The sequence below is a fragment of the Rhinolophus hipposideros genome, assembly GCF_964194185.1.
Source record: "Rhinolophus hipposideros genome assembly, chromosome: 19".
NCBI lineage: Eukaryota > Metazoa > Chordata > Mammalia > Chiroptera > Rhinolophidae > Rhinolophus > Rhinolophus hipposideros.
In genome coordinates this window covers 38,380,213-38,398,945 of record NC_138065.1, presented here as the reverse complement: position 1 = coordinate 38,398,945, position 18,733 = coordinate 38,380,213, and the positions used below count along the sequence as shown (strand labels likewise).

At 40.5% G+C, this 18,733-nt stretch overlaps 1 protein-coding gene across 4 annotated transcripts in view; it reads left to right on the top strand.

Moving 5' to 3' along the window:
- The window catches only part of PTPN14 (protein tyrosine phosphatase non-receptor type 14), a 153,323-nt gene that overhangs the window by 83,567 nt on the left and 51,023 nt on the right, over positions 1-18,733 (top strand). The gene's annotated exons all lie outside the window — the stretch shown is intronic.

Genomic DNA, 18,733 nt, shown 5'->3' with positions numbered 1-18,733 from the left:
AAAACAGAAACGCGGCCCTGGTAACCATTTCTGCTGCTGGACCTGACTCACTGGAAAATCCTCCTGAGTCTGGGGACCTGTTTGTTCTAAAATCAGTTCCGTTTCCTTAAGGGAAACTGATTGGTTAGCTTTTCTCAGTCCTCAACTAGGATTTCCTCGTGTTTTACTGTGAAGAGGGGACTCCACAAAGTTTATTCTTTTCTTAATAAGAGTATGCGAGTTTCTACCGTGTGCAGGTCTTCCAAATGCATGGAGTTGCTTCTCTTTTTTTGCCCTCTGGGGGGAAAAAAGATGTTGCCTGCAAGATATGCAGAGAGGTATTTAGCTATGGAGGGAACCCACTGCCAATGGAACAATGAAGTATAGACAGATATAATGGAGTTAACCCTGAGACAGAATCTGGTATTTCTTTATTATTCTTTCCCTTTAGGGGAGAGAAAACAAAGAGTAAAATAAATCAGTATTCTTTAGTAAAACCACTTGACATTATTATTCATTGTAGGTGCTCCATAATTGAAGGGGGAAAAAAAATCAGAATTTCAAAAGAAAATGCACCAGAGGCATCATTTATGTTTCCAAAGGAGCTTTCATGGAATGTCAGCATTCTTTAATGCCTCTGACATTTGATTTTCACCCTTTGTAAAGCAAGATATGCTTCTGTGTGTTTTAAGTGTTAGTAAAGCAAAGTTTACAAAAACCAGGTGAGGAGGTATACTTCAAAAAAAATTTTGCCTTTAAAGGGTTAAAATGAGCTCGTGTTTAATCGTATGGTTAGTGTGTGTTTAGTAGTATTTGATGATCTCTTCTGAACTTCTCAAAAGCAAAGAAAAATCATGTGTTTCTGTTGAGCCATTTGGAAAATAATTTCTTTAAGCAAGGGTATTAATTTTAAACTTGCGAATTCCTTGCTTTTCAAAGATACATTCATTCATTTGTTCATTCGCTCATTCATTAATTCCAAGTGGTTATCAGTGTTACGTAGCAGAAGACTGAGAAAGATTTGACATTTGACCCATGAAATTGTAAAGATATGTAGTAAAGTATGGATTAGACTATTAGATTATTCTATTTTTTTCAAAAGCTGGGTAGAACATGATGATCCCACACAGCAGTGTTTACCTTCAGCCAAGGGGTGGAGAGAGGGGAAAAACAAGCAGAAGCTATGGGAAGAGGTGTTTTGTCATGTCAAAGCATGCCAGCTATGCTTTATGAATTTTTTTAAAGACATCTATTTCCTTAAAAAGGATTTTTCGGATTTGTAGGGGTATCATTATGATGGGTGGGATTGGGAATAGTGTGTTAATTTCAATAATGGATTTTTAAAAAATCTTGGGGAGAGGAGGAGGCCCAGGGAGTGGGTGTTCTAGAATTCTTTGCTCCACGTTATTCCTGGAATCTCAGTGCTGGGACCTTGAGTTGGGGCAGAGTGGGTGGGGAAGGAGGAGGGAAGTGATAGAAGTGCCACATTCACTCGTTAAATTGGCCCACTGTCCAAGCAACAACAGGATCTAGAATGCACAGAATTCTTTTTTGTGCTTTATGGTGTAGCTGTTGCCTGACCCAATACATGACCTTAAACCTCCCCAGCCTGAGGATAGTATAATTCTGTGATGTTCTGTGGAAGAACGTAGTTTACATTCCATCACCTGATGCAATTTAATAATAACAATGGTAGCAGCTAGTATTTATGTGTGAGGTGCTGCACTAAGGAAGCCTCTTACGTGATTTTCAGTCCTCACTGGGACCCTGTGAAATGGACACTATTATTATTCTCTTAAAAAGGATGGGTTTTTTTCTACTAGAAGTTTTATTACTCACAAGTGGAGTTTTCATCCGTTAAATAAATTGAATCTCTTATTTACTTTGCCAGAGAAATACATACGTCCCCCACCCTCAGCTTTACTGTAGTGAGAAGGAGTTTACTTTCTATTGAAGTATCAGCAAAGAAATCCAGAGGGCTGAAGTACCCGTAAGGTCATAGCATACAAACTGGTCCCATGAGGCCTGATTCTGGTCTATAGGTGGATTTCGTTTCACCTGGACTGATTTTTAAAGAACTGAATTTGGATGCTCTACAGATAAGCATAGACTGTCTAGTTGGCCCCAGTTAGTGACTCCCCAGGATTAATCAGCAACATTCACTCCTTCATGTGACTGCCTGGCCCTGCAGGCATTTAGGTTTTGACCACTGATACTGCATTTTCATGTAACTTGGAGTGCTTCTTAGTACTGGATCAACCCATCTCTCTTCACTGGCCCAGTTAGATTTATGCCACTCAGTGTCCAGCTGTCTTAACACTTCATCCACCTACAAGAGACTGTAGATGGTCCAGCTGGATGTGAGAGTCTCATGTCCCTTAAGTCCTCACTTGAAAACTTTGTTTCTATGTCAGATCACTCCAGCGTGCGAGATGCTACATGTCCCTGTACTTTGTGTTGTGGAGATGTGGCTCAAGTTTTTCCGATTTCCTCTCTTTATTGCTTTTAATATCTGCGTCATCTCTGACTACTCATAAAAGGTTCCACCTATCAGAAAAGTACCAAATGTCCCATAGGCCAAAAAAAATCATCTAAATTTTAAACAGACATAGCCTGTTTGAGAAAGTACAGTTTACTGTCTATCAAGACAGATGAAGCTTTACCAGAGTCATAGTTTTCTATCTAGACATGAAACAGCACAGATTACAGAGGCCAGTTGCTTTATTTCTGCAGATGAAGAAAGTGAGAACCAGGGAGATAAAGAGACTTTGACCATAGTTACACAACTGCTTAGTGACAGAAGCCTAGCTCTTAAGCCTGGAATGGTCTTAGGTGAACCAACCCTGCAGACATGGGAAAGTCCATAGATAGGATTTATTTAAACTTCCAAAAAGCCATTGCCCATCCTCCCCTCCCTTGCCCTGCAACAGCAAAGACAGGCTGTGGTATTGGAAGAGATGCTGGGTTTTTTCAAAGGGAAGGAAGTAGTTTAGACAGAAGAAAACAAAGGGTAAGGGAAAACAGGCACTTCTTTGAATGGAGTCGTTTAAATAGTGAGCATTATGTAGAGATTGGAACTAAGATGGGTTTTATTTAACGTTTTTATCAGTGATCTGCAGCCCTGGGCACATGGTGAAAGTGCCAAGCTTTCAGATGACACTAAGCCCTTTAGAAGAGTGGAAAATTGAGACATTGGAAATAAACAGTAGAAAGGTGTCAGCAAGTGTCAAGTTACCAGGTGTGACTATGAAATAATGATACCGTTTTCTGGTGTAGTCTGTGAAAGTAGAGGAGGAGTCATCGTTGTGAGGATTTGTTACAACATGTTTCAGCCGAACTCTCTTTCAAGGTCAGCCTGTCAATCTTGTGCCTGCAGCTGGGGAGAGTGCGTAGAGGTATGCCAGCATAAAAATGTGTTACTGTTTTTCAGCACAAAGCCAGCAAATTTTACGTAAGTTGAACTAAAATGCAAGTCAGATATATGATACTTTCATAGAAAACATGGAGATGACACAATGTTGGAAACAAACATTTCTGACCAGGACAAAGGTTTTGAAGAAGGTAGTCAGAAGACAAGTAAGATGATTACTCGAGAGAAACCAATTGCTCTAAGGAAAACTTGGAAAGGTCAATAATTTGGATCCTTGACATGAATGACCAGCTGTGAAAAGATGAGAATACTGATGGGAAAATTTAAATGCAAGTTATGTATCTGCCAGACTGTGTTGTATAGGATGATTGATGGAATCAGCAAACTGGCATTTGGTCTCATCATCAAGGGAAATAATAGCTGGGAATAAAATGTAGTTCAAAACGAAACTTTGCCATAGTAGGAGCACAGACTTGAAGTTAGAAGACCTAGCTCTCAGTATTTGTTTTTTTGGTCAGGCTCTGTAAAACTCCTAAAACTCACTTCTGTGTTGTAATCAGTCAGGAGATGATACTGGCATAGCTATCTTGAGGATTAATTCAGAAAGCACCTATCACTGTGTCCAGCACATAGTAGGTATTCAACTAAATTTTTTTAAATAAAAAAGATATGCTATTAATAGAAGGTAGAGAGAAATTGCTGTGTTCCTCAGGAAGCTGTGTAGGTAGGTGTTAGTCACCTGGTAGAAGAATCAATCCTGACCCTCACTAACTAGAAACATACAGGGATGAGCATTCTGGGAAACGTAGTTCAGCCTAGTCAAGTTGAGACATTATAGTGCCACCAATGGGCTTAGCACATAACTGATGATTAGCAGAGCCCAAATCACTATAAACCCTGTTTTAGTAGAAACTACTCAGTACAAATCTGGTACTGACATATGAGTTCCAAAAATCCAAATTACTCTCAGAAGACAAAGGATTTGATGTTGTTGAAGATAACAGCAGATTTGTCCCTTATTCTCTCTGATACTTCTCAAAGATAGAGTTGTAAAAAACTAATTTATTGTTATTATAAACATGTATTTCCCAAGGAGGTTCCCTGTCCTCACCCCTGTCTCACACAAGGGAGCAAATCAGGTCCAGAGAGCCGAGGCTGAGCCTGCTAACTGCACTGAGGTTATCAGGTGAGTGCGAGGAAACTGGATCAGGCAGACCTGGCCACACAGCCTCACAGATGGTCAGAGCAGCTGTTCAGGGTCTCAAAGCCAGGTTGGCTGCTGCAGGAGGGGCCAGGCTGACCTGGGGTTAATCTTTCAGTACTTGTAACTTGAAGAGGGTGCAGTCTGAGGAAGATAAACAGATTCCAGTTAAAGATTGTTTAAGGTTTGATGGACTCTTGGTAACTAATGATTATTAAAAAAAAAAAAATCTACGAAATTGGGGTCCTGTTGATTCTTTAAGTGTGGTCCTTAGACTGAGTGCATCAGAATTCCCCGTGGCATTCTTTAAAAAATGCAGTTTTTTGTGTTCACTCCTCGCTTCTCAAGTCAAAATCTGTTTTTAATCAGTGCCACAGGTGATTCTTACTGTTAATATTTCGTTAAATGGAACGCAAGTATATCCTGATGTTCCTTCAGCTACAGCTGGTGTTTGATGTTAGTAAACCAACGTTACAGACTCTCGGGATGGATTTTGAGGAACTGGGAGGGAATTAAAGAGTTGCAGGGTTTGGGACATCTGGTTTAGGAGCTCAGAGGGTAGATGGTGTGTTCTTACTTCTTACTTAGTAGAATAACTGTGGGCATCTTTATGGGGGTCCTGGAATGGACAAAATGGAGGGCCCTAGGTTCTGCCAGGAGTTTGGTCAGTTTGTATTTCCTCTATTTCAAAATATAATATTTTAGACTTTTAGTTATTAAACTTCGATAATGCATGATAGATTATGCATAATATATATAGTGTAGTATGTTTACATGCATACGTATAAGTTTAGGGGAATATTTATTGTACAAGAATTTAGCATTATATGCATCCTTAATAAAAGTAGCAATAACAAGTGACCTGAATTGTACTACTGTAGGACTCCAAAACCTCCAGTGAGACCTCTTCTCCTAGTCCCCTAGGCTTTGAAATTGTAGCTTTAATTTTAAAACATGAGAATTTTTAAAAACTGAGAATTCTGTGTATGGATTTCAGTCATTCTCTTTCCATCCTCTGATTTGTCAATTTCTACTACACTGAGATAACTGTAAGATAGGCAAATTGAGAAACAATAATAAAGTCATTTCAACCAGATAAAATTCCCAAGTGGTGGAAATATTTAAGTTTCTTTTCATGACTAATTTTTTTAAGAAAGACATTTTTTAGATTGCTTCATGGACTCCTTGATTCCAACTACTAACCAGAGCACAGTATATTTTCAGTAAGAAAAATTTTAAAGTATAAACGCTCAATTCTAGATAATTTTCCAAACGAACTTCTGTGACCACCTCTTTACTATTGACATTCTATATCATGTATGTTAAAGTGCTGTCTGTCAATTTTTCCAAAAATAAATCTTTATCTGAAAATTTTATTTTAATTGCTCAGGCCAAAAAATTTGCAGTCGTCCTGGAATTCTCTCTTTCTCACACGCGCTATATCCAACCTTCAAAATAGGTCCAGACTGTGATCCCTTCCTTCCACATCCACTGCTACTGCTTTGCCGTCATTTTTCCCGACCGATGTCCCTGTTTCCACCCTTATCCCCTATAGTCTGGTTGTCTACACAACAACTGGTACCATTCTGTGCAACATTTGTCGGTTTAAGTAGCTCAGCACCTTCCACTGGTTTGCCATCTTAGCATAGTCAAAATCCTTTCATTTTGCCCTAGAAGGACTCTGATCTAGACTGTTTCTTGCCTCTCCCCCATCGCTCCCTTCTTTTTGCCCTCATGCTCAGCCTTTGCTCCACTAGCTTCCTTGACATTCTTGAACACCCCACCATACAGTTTCCTGTAAGCCTTGTATCTCCTGAGCTAGAATATCCTTTCCCCAGGTATCTTTATGGCTAGCTCCTCATTTCTTTCAGATCTCTGCTCAGAGTTCACTTTATCAGAACGACCTGGCCGGACCACCTCCCACTTTGTTACTCCCCATATTTCTTATCTGATTTTATCTCTGCAAACTTATTTATTTGTTTAATTATTGTTTGTTGTCCTTAATGGAATGTCAGTCCCTTGAATGGAGAACAGGGACTGGGATTTTCAGTTCACTGCTCTATCCTTAAATGCCGAGAATACCTCCCAGCATGGAGTAGGTACTCATTACGTTTTGTTGGATGGATGAAGAAATAACTGAATATATTTACTGGTACATTTCTAATATCTTACCAGTAAAGTGGGTCTAAGTTGGTTTAGTTATTAAATAAAAGTACTGTAAGAGGTTAAGAAATCATTGTAGTAATAGAATTTGACAACTTTTATGATGATTTCTAGCCAATAGATTTTGTGCTGTTTTAAAATATAGGAGACCATATATTTTCCACACATAGTTTTTAGGAGAAGCTTACTGAGCTTTTTGTTTAAGGGGGAATTTGAGTACCTACTTAGTACTTCTCTTTTGTAGGCATCCTGTCCTCTGAGCATGCCCGGGGCAGCCATTGAATGTCCAAAACTGGTACCCTTGGTCTTACACCCCTGAGGTTTTGGTATGTAACAACACATTTGATGTATTCCCATTCTGGCTTCTAATAAGATACTTCTAAATTCTTAAACATAGACTAAAAAGGAGGGATGTGTTTATAGCAGCCTTCTTTGTGAAATGGAGAAAATGAGGAACTTTTTCTGACGTGATTATAGTTCTCTGCTTGACAATCTGCCTTCCTTGTCCCCATCCCTAAACAGTGGGCTTCTTTCTACCTGTGTGTACTCCCTTGTCACTTTGGGTCATCAGTTTCTTCTCTAAGAAATGGCACTTTCTTCCTTAAAGTTTACTGCGTATTGTGGGTTGTAAAATATCGCCTTGTAGAGACTGGGGCAATTAGAACACTACAACTCTAAAAGAAAAAAGGACATCTAAAATTATTTTTAAATTGCATTAGACAAAAAGAGGATCTAGTCCTTTGATCCTAGAGCCCCGGAAGGGGTTTGAAAGGAAGAATTGTAGAGCTATTTCCATGCATGAAATATTAAGCACAATTTTGGCAGAAATCACAACAGGAAGATGCTAGATTCTTGGGCAGTGAGATGTTTGCTGGTTTGGTATTTTATCTTTGGCAGTTGTGTCCACACTTGATATTCTCAACTGCTTTTGAAGATTCTGCAAAAGAAAAGTATTCATTTCCAGCAGTAAAAATTCAGTAAAAGTCAGTGGACTCATGTGGTAATGTGTTTACAACTTTCTGTCGTTTTTTTCATCCTTTCAATGTTTCCTTTGAGATTTATGCTCCAGACTTACGGACACTGCAGATTGTGCCAGGTTACCACACAGGCACAATGTTGTAACGAAAGAGCCCTTGCCTGTGAAATCGGAAGACTTGGCAAGTCACCTTGCCTCTCCGCATCTCCATTTCCTCAAGGATAAGTGGGAAATTGTAGTGACTCTCTTAACGGGTTGTTGTGAATATGAAATGACCTGAAATATGACACATGAAAACACTTGGAAAACAACTCTAGGAATGGAAAACTCGGTTGTTATTAAGGATTATTTGCATCTTCTGGTTTCTTAATGTCTAAGTTGATTAAAATTTCAGTGGTGGAGGACATCTCTTCCTGTTGATAGACATGTGGTGTTTTCGTTATTCCTTTCAGAGTGCCCGAGGAACATTGTAAAGTTGCTTTCAGCCAGTACGTAACTGGCTGTACGTAAGACCACCTCATATATGGCTGCCGTGATGTCTTGCACTAATGTAAACATACAGTGAATACCTACTGTATGCTAGATGTTGAGGGGAAATACAGAGAGGAACAAAAAAAGGTTTTAAAATAGCCAAGGAAACAAAAATAGACATACACAATTAAACAAATTACCTGACCAATACCATGTTAGAGTTACAAAATGCAGTGGGTACACAGAGGGTAGAGTGAATTATTCCGTTTCAGTGGCTGGGGAAAGACTTCATATTATGCAGTACCTGGAGTTTAGGTGACTTGGGACTTTTTTTGGTGGTGTTTTTCTGCTGAGTCCAGTATTGTTTAATGCCAGCTACTTGGGTGGCTAACTTCCAAAAAAAGCATTCTTTTTACACACTGGGTTTCTCTGAGTCAGTAAACGATCATAATGCTTTCTGCGTAGTTCCCAAGTCTAGGATCGTCAACTGGGTCTATGAACAAAGGGGTAGTCCCTGCCATCAAGGTACATATGGGCTTCATAGAGATGGGTGAGCCTATCATCATGAGAAATATACAAAATCTGTGATATTGAAGTGCTGTGATTAGAGAGAGGTTGAACTTGGATCTTACTGGCCAGATAGAAAGAGGGGTGGGAGGGGGTGGGCACTTGTCTCAGGACAGGTCCCATAGTGTGGAAATTAAGGTCATCAAGCAGGATCTCAAAGTATCGCCTAGTTTCTGGCCTCTGGGAAGAAATAGCTATTTCGCTATTTCTAATGAACATTATATTCAGCTGTGTTTCCCCCCCCCCTGTCAATGTTTTAAGATATACTTTTGATATGGGTCCTTCTTTCAGTCCTCAGACATTTTAAAGCTGTGAATATCAGAAAGTGTGCATTAAGTGACTAAGAGAACACGTGGACACCTGCAGAGTTCAAGCACTAAAGCCCAGTGATTAAAAATATTTAAAACTTCGATTGGTCAATAAGGAAAAACAGCAGCCAGTGTGTAAAATTAGACTTGGCCAGCTCTGAGTTAGGGACAAAACTTGGGTGGGGTCATGGTTTCAATTGCAGAGATTCCAGAGGGAAAGATATAGATAGAGTTGCTCACGAGGAGTCCTGAGGTGTCACAAGAGTCCAAGACAGGATGGACCGAAGACAACTAAAGGATTCTCAGCCCACCACTGTGAACAGGAAAAAAATCACTTATCGATGACATCATTCCCTTCCAACACTTACCTTCTACTGGAGGTCCTCACAACTGGAAGGTGTTCCCTTGGCCTGGTTTGTCAGCTGCCTTTCGTCTAATATAGGTTGTTTTTAAGTCCAGCCAGTGTGTGAGAGTTGGGTAGACTAGCACATTCTATTTGTAAGGGCCTCCTCTCATGCTGTCCTGCTCTGATGGTAGGAAACTGGCTTGTACAAGATAGAATCTCGTACTCAGTGGTCTCCTCATTCACCTCCATCCACACTGCATTTCCTGGTCTCCAGCAATGATCAGATGCCCCGTGCGTCTAGCCCTCTGACTTAACATAGGCTGGGAACTTCCATTTCCTTCGTAGTCTCCAGGGATATAGAATTAATTAATAACTTTCATTCCATTATTCATTCATCAAACATGTATTAAGCCTGCAATCACTCTTTCCTGCTCATTTCTAGGACATGCCTTCATTGACAGAAGTGGCTTCTGAGCAGTTGTTCACTTGTGAGAAAGTAGGAGCTACCTTTAATTAGGAATTACAAGGCAAAATTCATGCCAGTCCACAGAAATGCTCCTCTTGCCTCATTTTTGTTGAGTTTTGTTTTCTCCTTCAGACCAGGCATATTGCTAACAACAGCACTGCTGTTCCATCTGCCAGCTCACCAAATTTTGAAGGATATGATGCGAAGTTCTTAGCCACGAACCTGGCTTGCTACCAGGAAGACAGATCTTTAGGCAGTTGACTCACCCGCTTCCAGATGTAATTTAAGCTCCTCTTTCCCACAGTGGAGTTGCAGGTAATATTATGAACACATGGTTTGCAGGACCGGCAGGTGTGTGGTTTGAGCTGATGAATTAGGACACTTATTCCTAGTGGAAGAGGGGCAGGGATCCATCCTGTACTGTGGCAGTACAGAGGAATGGTTTTGGCTGTGCCGATCCGCACGCAGCCTTGTTCCTCCCTGAGCTGTGTGTGCTCCTTTCGCCCACCATGAGGGTTTATTTCATGCTATTGTTGGTCCTGGACTGTGATTCATCCCTGAGTTCCTTCTTCGCTGCTTGGTAGCTCAGAAAGCAGTTGAAATCATTTACAAGTAAACAAATGGTTCACACCGAAGGAGTATATTTTGGGTGAGACTATTTTTTTTAGAGCAGTTTTAGGTTTACAACAAAATTCAGGGAGAGCTACAGATTTTCCATGTACCCTATGCCACCCCCCTCTTGCATAGACACCCCATTATCAACATCACTCATTGGAATATTTGCCCGGATGACCTACACTGACATGTCATAATCACCCAAAGTCCATAGTTTACCTTACGGTTTGCTACATTCTGTGGGTTTGGACAAATATATATAATGACATGTGTCTGCCATTTGAGTATCACACAGAGTACTTTCATTGCCCTAAAAGTCCTCTATGCTCTGCCTGTTCCTCCCTCCCCCATCCCCTGGCAACCACTGATTGTTTTCACTGTTTCCATAGTTTTACCTTTTCCAGAATGTCATACAGTTGCAATAATACAGTATATATAGCCTTATCAGATTGGCTTCCTTCACTTAGTCATAGGTATTCAAGGTTCCCCCATGCCTTTTCATTTCTTTTTAGTGCTGAATAATTAATTGTCTTTTGTCTGGATGGACCACAGTTTATTTATCCATTCAACTACTGAGGGACATCTTGGTTGCTTCCAAGTTTTGGAAATTATGAATAAAGCTGCTGTAAACATGCATGTGCAGGTTTTTGTATGGATGTAATGGTTTCAGCTCCTTTGGGTAAATACCAAGGAGCATGACTGCTGGATTATGTGGTAATAGTGTATGTAGTTTGGTAAGAAACCACCGGAATGTCTTCCAAAGTGGTTGTACCATCTTACATTCCCACCAGCAGTGAATGAGGGTTCCTGTTGCTCCACATCCTCACCAGCATTTGGTGTTGTCAGTTCTGGATTTTAGCTAGTTTAACGGGTGCGTAATACATCTCACTGTTGTTTTAATTTGCATTTCTCTGATGACATATGATGTGGAACTTCTTTTCATGTGTTTATTTGCGAACTATTTTATCTTCTTTGATGAAGTATCTGTTAAAGTCTTTGGCCCACTTTTGGTTGTTTTCTTATTGTTGAGTTTTAAGGGTCCTTTGTATATTTTGGGTCAGTCCTTTCTCACATGTGTCTTGCAAATATTTTTTTTTCCCCAGTCTGTGGCTTGTCTTCTAATTCTCTTGATATTGCCTTTGGCAGAGCAGAAGTCTTTAATTTTAATAAAGTCCAGTTTATTAATTATTTCTTTCATGGATGATGTCTTTGGTTTCGTATCTAAAAAGTCCTTGTCATACCCAGAATCATCTAGATTTTCTCCTGTGTTATCTAGTAGGATTTTTGTGGCTTTGTATTTTGCATTTAGGCCTGTCATTCATTTTGAGTTAATTTTTGTGAAGGGTGTAAATCTGTGTCTAGATTTATTTATTTTTTATGTCAATTCACAGTTGTTCTAGCACCATTTGATGAAGAGACTCTCTTTGTTCCATTATATTGCCTTTGTTCCTTTGTCAAAAATCAGCTGACTATATTTAGAGGGGTCTATATCCGGGCTCTCTCATTGATTGGTCCATTCTTTTACCAACACCACACTGTCTTGATTACTGTAGCTTTATAGTAAGTTGTGATATCGGTAGTATCATTCTTCCAACTTTGCTGTTCTTCACTATTGTGTTGGTTATTCTAGTGCTTTGAAGGAATTTTTATTACTTTTGTCTAAAAACAAAAGTTTCCTTAGGCTTCTTGCTGGATGTGTAATGGATTACATTTCTGAAACTTTTAGGTGCCTCTTTCATACTCTAGAAATAACATCTGATAATCTTACTATGAGGTGATTAGTCTTCCTCCTTTCCTTCCTCCCTTCTTCCCTCTTTGTTCCTCTGTCAGTATTTCATCTATGCAGAAATGTTTATTGAGTGTCTACGTAGTACCAGGTACTGGCAGTAAATGATAAGGCCCAGTCCCTGGTCTGTGAGCAGTGGAGAAGGTGCAGGAGAGGCCTGCATGAAGTACCGTGGGGGCTGGGAGAAAGGTCCATGAACTGCTTGACAGGGTTTGGGAAGCCTCAGGAAAGGAGATGAACTTCAACTGAGCCTTAAAGGATGAGTAGATGATCCTCCAAATGGAGACAGATGGGCAAGAGCATCCAGACGGAGGAAACAGTGAGGAGGTAGGAAAGAACATGGTGGGTATTAGAAAGCATGGTAAATTTATTGTTATAGCTCATGCTTACGGTGTGTGGTGAAACAGGAAGTTGGAAAGAAAAGTCATTCTGAGAGAATCATCAAGAGCTTCGTGTATTGTCTCAGGAGTGTGAGCTTTTGCTTGATTGGGGTTGTTGGGTGTTTTGTGGTTGAGATAAAATTCACAAAACATTCACCATTTTAAAGTATACAATTCAGTGGGTTTTTTTTTTCTTTTTTGTGTGTTCACAAAGTTGTGCAACCATTATGACAGTGACTGTCTAGTTTCAAAATGCTAGCATTGGTTTCCCCCCACCCCCCACCCCATGTCTAGCAACCACTAATCCACTTTGTATGGATTTGTCTATTCTGGACATCTCATATATATGGAATCATACACTATGTGGCCTTTTGTGTCTATCTTCTTTTCTCTTAGCACAGTATTTTCAGAGCTCATTCATGTTGTAGCATGTATCAGTACCTCATTCCCTTTTATGGCTACATAATATTTTATTGTATGGATAGAGCACATTTTGTTTATCTGTTCATAAGTGGTGGGCATCTGGATTGTTTCCTCTTTTTTTCTGTTATGAATATTTTGCTATTCGTATACAAGTTTTGGTGTGAATATGTGTTCTCAAGTCTCTTGCGTGGAATATACCTAGGCGTGGAATTGCTGGGTTATATGGTAGCCCCATATTTAACTTTTTGAGGAACTGCGAAACTGTTTTCCAAGTCACTGGAGATTTTTAAGACAGAGCAAAACCAACTTATTCTGTTGGTTTTAACATCATTCTGTTTTAACATCTTAACACACTTTAGGACAGTATTTTCTTTTGGGGGCCTAGGTAATTCTCCTTTTGTTGCCATGTTTCCCCTAGTTCAGGTCACAGCAGTGAAACTTATTGGTTTTTAAAAATCCTATCGATGGGATTGCTGTCAAGGAATCTACCCACTAGCATAAAATGGGACAGAAAGAAGGGGTGTCAGGGTATTCTCTCTACCTCTAGAATGTATTGTAGAGAATTTTTCTTTTTTTTAAAGAGAACCCCTGATTAAATGATAGGCTATTATTAGGGAGTTTATCATACTTATAAACTATACTTGGGTTCCCTGTAATTTGTTATAATTAATGCAAGAGTTCAAGAGCAGAAAGCAGGGATCAGGTTGTGGCATGCTTTTCTCTTTTGCAACACCTTGTTGTCATTGGCCTTTTTTTCACTAGTAGTTAAGGCCCGTGTGTGTTTATGAGTATTTAAACAAACACCGTCCTTTTTAGGAAAGAATTGCAATCCTTTGACTCACTGAAACTTCAGGAGTCTCAGTAAGAAGTTAGGTGTCTCTGGAAAATAGGGTACTTACTGATCGATGAATGTTAAAAACTTCTGGAGTTGAACTTCTGCCAAGACAGTCTTGACTGCATGTGTTTGCGTATATTCACGTGTGTTTGTATTTTCACGCATGCACACATGTATTGGCTTGTGGTGTGAAGAGGGCCAGAAGAAAAACTTTCCCTTTTAAGGGGATCTTTGTTGAGTTACAGTTTTAGCCTTTTCCTTTTTTCCCGCCCTCCTTTTGGGTTATTTCAATTTTGCATAGTTGCAGGAGTGTTGGCTTTGTAGGGTTCTTGACAATGCAGTTTTTATTGACTGTCAACTGGAACATTCATTAAATATAAAAGCTTGTAGATAGTGCATGGGCCAGCTACCAAACACATGATTATACCTGAATCATCATAAACTGAAAATCTTCTCAGGGGTTTTGAGGATGAAGGGACAGAGGGAGGGAGGCGTTCAGGTTTATCTGGTTGCCTGCCTGCCTGCGTGCGTACTGTTTATCTGGCCCTGGCAGATGGAGCACTGGCGGGGAGTGGCGGGGGGAACCCTGTCCATTATCTGGATTTACAGCTGTGAACACCCTTTGGAATGGCCGGAATGTGCATTTTCTCTCCTGTTGGTATTTCTGTCGATCTAAGAGTTAAAATTATGCCCTGTTGCTGTCCTGTACCCCCAGAATTCTAGGGCAGTTTGTCTTCAGGTCCCTCTTTTTTTGTCTTTTATAGTAGAGGAACTTGCACATTCATGTCTTCTTTGTCCAATATAATATCAACCAGAAAGTAGTACATGTGCATTGGTATGAACTGCACTGGCCGGTGACAACTGGGTGCTAGCACATTTGAGCAAGATTCTTCTCGTATTGCTGATTGTAAAGGAAGTTTTCTAGCGAGGACAGGGCATTTTAAGTCTTATCTTTTTGTGAATAACAATCACAAAACAAGGACGAGCTCTCCTTCACCCCCCATCCCCACCTCAGTAGTTTTGTGGAAAGGCTTCACAGACAGAGGAGTCTAAGGGTGGTATTGATATGCCCCCTTTCTCTAAATTGTCACATCCCCACTGCCCATGCACATGGGAAGGGATAAGTTGGCTTTCCTGACCTTGAACTGCAGAGCAGGGAAAGGCAGACAGAGCTGTCTGATAATAACAGTGATACTGCAGGTCCATGGTTACAGCTTACAGAGTGTTTCACTAGCCTGTTTTTAACTACGAAAAGCCTTTCCTTTCTGCCCCACATCTCCCTGGGCAATGGAGATAAAAAGAGCTATGCATGGGTGATGAGTGCCGATCATACACCTTCATCAGGTATCATTAAGGTAACCACAGAACGGAGTCTGGATAACTTTTTTATGGTCCATATCTATGAAAGTATCTTTACTCAATGCAAGAGTCAGGAAAGACTGTGTGTGACCCTGATGATGAATTCCAATTTACTTTTTAAAAAATATGCATTTGGAAATTCATACACTTCAGAGCAGCGTTTATCCCTGCTTCTGGGTGTAGCCTCCTCTTCCAGGCAGGAGCCTACAATCAGAGACCCGGTCTCCGGATTCTACTTTATGCCTCTATGCGTCTTCTCAAGTTGTTCACCAGTAGTTAGCATGCATAGCTCCATCTTCTTTCCCCTCCTTCTGCCTCTGAAGAATGAAAGCGGAACATCCCCGAGACTTTGGCTGGGGGGTAAAAAACAGATCTGAATAATCCATCACCAACTTACAAAATACGTCCTGTAATATGTTTTTTCAGAAAAGCTTCTCATGTCAGTGTTTGCCTCAAATGCTGTAGCACAGACAACCCAATGGGGGCAGGAAGGCAGTTTGGTTATGGAAGCCCTTCCTTCAAACATTGGGATCATACAAATCACCCAGTAGTGGTGTTTTATAATGTTTTTTTTTTTTAATTAGGGAAATTGATGACTTGCCTGCAATGGCGGGGAATAAGGTCCTACTCTCATCCCCTGGGTGGTTGCCATGAGGGAGAAGAGCTCCAAACTCCTGTCTGCTCGGCCCTGCCTTCAAGGAGCAGTGTTACCTTGAGCCAGTCATTCTCCTCCCTCAACAAAGGCTCCTTCTTTAAACACAAAGGGGTTGGACTTGGCCTTTTGAAATCCTTCCCTTATTAAATAGCTTAGGCTAACTCGTGCAGCAACAATATATAACTCCCAGACTTTTGTGGCCTTCAAGCACAAAGGCTTGTTTCTTGCCCACCTTTCATGTCTGCTGTGTCCACCGCCTTCTGTCCCCGGGCTTGAGGCTATCCGCGCTGAAGTCCCTACCTGGACACTGCAGATCTCAGGGCAAGGGAAATGGAGCTGGGAACCAGGCTCTGGCTCAGAAGGCTTCTGCTCGGGAATGGCACTTGTCACTTCCACCCCCATTTCATGACTAGACTAACTCAGTCTAGTTACAGAGTTAATGAGGTCAGCTGGTATGACTGTCTAGGAGGGGTGGCCCCGTGGAGAGCAGCAGCAGACATTTGAAGCAGTAATAGTGGCCTCCCACCCACTTGTCTCTACCATCCTGTGATTTATGCTGAACATGTTGAGTCCTTAGGTAGAAGCATAACCAACATCAGATCTTAAGGCTTTCATATTTTCATGGCTATTCCCTATTTGAGGCATTTCTGCTGAACTGGACTTGGAATGAATATTTCGCTTATGGGAGGGGTGGGGGGAATATTTTAAAGACAGCACGTACTTAGCCTGTGAGCTCCTCCCATCCTAATTGGGATTCTGTGCTAGGATAGTGCATACATTTCAGAACATCCCATGGAATTTCTCAACCCAAGAAGTAGTAACAGACCTGCGAGTAAAACATAGTTGCATAAGTGCTTAGAGAAATTCCTCACATGTGAATTAAAAAGCAAGATTGAAGACCTGTGCAGTATATCTGTAAACGTTGGGGATAATGTTATGGGGTATAATTTTGAAAGAGTTCTCTGTTACCACTGTCAAAAGTACTGAATCCCAGGATTTGACCTGGGATGGTGTTTTTAAAAACTTTCTTTTCCGAATTTCAGGGGAAGGAAAGAACATGGAAAAGTCACTTATTTTCTTGAGGTTGGATACAAATGTTCCAGATAGATGAGACTTCCAGAAACTGGTTTGTAGTGTCTGTCAGGAGTCGAGTTGTAACATTTAATAGCACTGATTGTTGGGGAGACTTTTCTGTTTCATCCAGAGAAACCTACATTTAATCCACAAATTAATCTTCTTTGTAGATCCAAAATAAAACAAAAAACTTTGAAAATAGAATTTTTACCTTTGTTCAACAAGCATAATTGTGTTCACCAATTCATAGAGGGAGAGCAGAATCCCAACCTACAACCGCTCGTTGGACTTCAGCAGTCAGATGATTTCCAGGTCTTTGAATATGTAAAATATTAAAACGTTTTCCTTGTGAGCTTGGGTTTTCAAAGAGGATCCCTTCGGAAAGTTGGCAGATACTTACTTTCCTGGCACGAGGATTAGGGTTTTTTTTTTTCTTTTCCCCTCCACCCAATGCTATGACAGGGTGGAGTATACTTCCATGAAATTGCATGTTTCCAAAATAGGACTCACTGTTATATTTTACTGCCGTTAGAATCAAATTGCTAATCAAAAATAAGCAAAAACCAAACATTCTAGAAATAGAATTTCGGCTCATATTCTCTAATTTAGTCTTCATCCAGGATACAGTTATTATATTTTATAAAAGTGCCCTTTGAGCAAAAATGTGGCACACAGTTTCCAAAGCGGTCCAAATTTCACCCTCGTTTCTGAGAGCTCGTGTAGTAATATTCACAATCTCATGTGGTAGTTGTAGCATTACCGTTCACGCAGCTCAGATTCTCTCATAGTCTGGATGGCTTCCAGGAAAGGGCACTGCATTCTTCAGCTCCTTGGTTGTGTATCCCAATACAAGTGCACATCTCACCAAAACGACCAGGAACAACCCTGGTGTTCCTTTGCTAGTGGGTTGGCTAGTGGCCTAGGATGGGTGGGTCTGTAATAGAACTTGCTCATGCGTTATAGAAGTGATAGTTGTAGAGGAAAGTTGGGATCAGCATGGGAAGGAAAACGTGAACTATTGTTTTGCAGGATCCTGTGGATTAATTAATAAGTGGTCTGTTCCCAACGGTGTCAGCTGGTCATTTTCACTTTCAAGGTTACATGTAAAAAGTCTCTAGCTATGGCAGATTATGGCAGGATAACATCTTTTAAAATGTTTTACTTGTTGATTTTTAAAAATTGAACATTTAATAGTGCACTAGAGAAACATGACAGCAGTGGTCTAAGAGAGAATGACCACCCCTGCAAGGAAAGACTGTCGCAGACTTCTCCAGGACGTCCCTTGGCTTCCAGCAGACTTGGTTTCAAGCATGCAGGAAGTGCTTCATCAGTGTGTTATATACATTAATTGATTTAGTCAAATGATGTGGACAGGAAGTAAATGTATTGATTCCATCTAGGTTGAAAGGATGGGAATAGGGAAAAGAGATTGTTTTTCTATTATATTTTAAGTTTCACAAAAAGGATTTTTAAATAACTCCCAGTGTTCCTCCTTCTGATTTGAGTACAGGTTTCTACCACCAGAAACTGACATGATTGTCTTGACCCTGCCCAGTAGACCCAAGAGGAGAGAAGAAGTAGAGACTAGGCTGGAGTGGGCAGAGAGCCTGAATATTCTAACAGGCATTAGATCACTACGGAAGGATAACCATGGTATCAAACTAGAGCCAGCAACAATTAGCTCTCAGTGTTGATTGCCTCTCTCCGAAGGCCTTGGGCTTTGGTTCACTTCTGAGTTCCCTTGATTAATCTATCAAAG